Source organism: Thermobia domestica, chromosome 11 (assembly GCF_964235325.1).
Source record: "Thermobia domestica chromosome 11, izTheDome1.hap1.1, whole genome shotgun sequence".
In the NCBI taxonomy this organism is placed as follows: Eukaryota; Metazoa; Arthropoda; class Insecta; order Zygentoma; family Lepismatidae; genus Thermobia; species Thermobia domestica.
Window position 1 is genome coordinate 191,814,494 of NC_137464.1, and position 3,172 is coordinate 191,817,665.

Here is a 3,172-nt window from a genome sequence, read left to right on the forward strand (position 1 = left end):
AATTAAAGTGACATGATGAAGTCCCAGCTTCAAGTAGGTACCAACTGCGAGTATGTTCCAAAATTCATTTTAAAAGTGCGAACTGTTTTCCTGTGATGTGATCACAAACATCAGAAATCGCCGATTTCAATGTGAGGAAAGAAATTATAGAAAATATCTCCTTCTGCCCTTAAAACGAAAAATTTTCAAATGCGGTGAAACACATTTCTCCTCATTTTTAATAACGAGTTTGCATACTGAGTTTCATCTTCTAACTTCGTGAGTTCTTTAGATACTGTATTTACATACATTTTGAACCTCTCTACCTCTTTAGGATGCGCTCATTAATAAAAGTAACATGATAAAAAAAAAACACCTCAAGTAGCTACAAGAGAACTAAAAACATCCTTGCCGTTCTAGAGCCTGATAAACAAAGACGGTGTAGTCGACGGTGCTTACGTTTAGGTTTTGAAGTAATCTTCATCAGCATCCAACAACTTTTGCCAATGTTTCTGCAGCTGCACAATACCCTGATGATAAAACTCGGCAATCGTGGACGCAAAGAAGTTCGTGAGTGCATTCCGCAAGTCTCCCTTATTTGCGAAGGATCTCCCACGGAGGTAGTTGTCGAGAGAATGAAACATGTGGTAATCTGTTGGCGCAAGGTTCGATAAATATGGTTCATAGCAAAGTGTCTCTCCATCCAAGTTACTGAAGTGTTTCCCAACTGCACTTTGCCACATGTAGCTTGGAATTGTTGTGCAGGAACAGCATACCCTTGCGATTCACCAATGTCAGTTCCTTATGTCGCAATTCAGGGTGCACCGTTTGCAATTGTTGAGGATAGAGGTCAGTAGTGATGATCTGACCAGGTAGAAGAAGCTCGTAGTGCACCACTTGCAGACAATTCCACCATATAGACAGTATAACGTTTCGTCGGTGCAGAATTGGTCTTGAGATGACAGTAACATGGTCATGTGGCGACAGCCGATGTTTGACATGATTGGGAGTTTCATAGAGGACTTACATTTCATCAGTGAGTAAGCGATCAAAGATGGGTGTGTTCAGGTGTCGAGTGAGCAAGGACATACAGGCTTCCACTCGTTGTTCCTCGTTAGCTCCTGACAAGTGTAGGCTACCCACTTCCTTAACTTGTATGACTTTCCTGTCCCATGCAGGTGCAGTCTGACTTTTCAGCGGAAACATGGAATCTTTCTGCACGTTCATGACACGTTAGGCCACTGTTCCCCTCGATAGCTGCTTTCAGAGTCTCATCATCCAACACATGTGGTCATCCACTACGAGGTTCGTCCGAAAGGCTCAAAATTTCCGAACTGAATTTCTGGAGCCAAAGCCTGGCGGTGTGTTCGTTCACGGCATTCTACTCAAATGCCTAGCTTACGCGGCGACTTAAAGCGGCAGCTGACCCTGACAGGCCCACTTTAAAGACATACGAGAACAACAAACACACGCAAACAAGCTGCTTCGATATCTCCATTTATCTTCTACATTCGACCAGCTACGACTGCTCTATGTGAGCAACGTGCCTGTTAGCCTGAAGGTCTATGGTCAGGCTAACCCCTGATCGGTTGGTAGGCACGTGCGTCATTTTATTTCCTGTCTGTAAGCGCATGGTTAATGGGACGTCCAAAACAGCAAGAACTTTTTTGGTTTCCTTGTACTATGTTCCAAAATTCATTTCAAACTGTTCAACTGTTTCCCCGTGATGCGATCGCAAACAACTGGCAACATCGCTTTCAATGTGAAGAAAAACTATAGAAAATACCCCTCCTTCCTTAAAATGCAAATTCCAAAAACACTGAGACACGCGTCCGTTAGTTTTAGTGGGGGATTTATATTTATCAAGTTTCATCTTCTTAATTTAACATAATTATCAGAAACTCAATTTTTCACATAAACTTTGATCCCCGCTCCTTCTATTTGGAGATGAATTGTAATCAAAGTATTAATAAAAATCTACCTCGATGTAGGTGATAACTATATCCGAAAATTCATCATTTAAAACGGCCTAAAATTGAGTGGAGTACTCCACACTTTGTGGAACTGTAGGAAGGGAATGTGGAACTGTAATTCTTAAAGTGTGGGCTGGTGTTAATGTGAGTACCTTACTTTTCTCGTATTATGCATTTAAACGCGTTTAGTGTGTCAAACTATGTCTTACTGATTCAATACATTAATTATGCAATGGGTTACTCAATTCCATATAACTGCCAGTATATGACATTAAGCCAGAGTTAATACGTATAGGCGTCTCCTAGATGGCAGAGAAAATCATTGCCAATTTTGAGGTGAAGGAACTTTTTAACTATATTTAGTTTTCAAACGTTTTCGGTTGCATTCATATAGTTTTAAAATTTGCAACTAACTGTACGTTTATCTGTTGTTTCAATAGGACATTACACTTTTCCGATATAATGAAATGTGTTGTTTCGTAGATAAAAATTACACGAGTCTTTGAACCCGTTATAGAAATATGTACTACCAGAGATAACATACATCAATAACCGCCAAAAATTTAGCCGAAGCACAGCGTTACGAAAATCAGTAGAAAGAGTAATGTTTCCCAGAGTGACTTCGATAGTTACTGATAGTGAAAACATGAATACAGGAGAGCACAAAGGAATGTGGAAATTGTTAACTTATGAAAGAGTTGCTTCAGGTGAAACGTTACCTCTGTTGAAAATTTGGTGTGCTGCCCATCGCATTAATTTAGCATGGAAAGATGTCACCACGAATGTCCAAGAAGTTTCATCTCTCATATAAGCAGCATCTGGACTGTGTGCTTTCTATCACTCTTCAGAGCAGTTTAAAAGTTTAACGATGGTAGCTTCAGAAAATAACGTAGAAGTTTTGCACTACCCAGACTATTTTGACGTCACGTGGACAAAATTTTCATTCAGTATGCTCACTACTCTCCTAAAAAAAAAAATTGGTATCCAAGCTGCCTTTACTTAAAAACGGAAAGCCATGTATGTAATGAAGCCAATGGTCATCTGCGTAAATGGATAGAAATAGATCGCCTTCATCTTCTATGTCTTGTGACAGACGCTCTATATGTTTTCAAGAACTGCCAGCAGAAGTTCGAGAGTGATGAAATGTTTCTTTTGAACAGAAAACAAAGAGAAATAGAACTGTAGCACAATTGGAGAGTATAAAAGAGAAACCTCAGTTA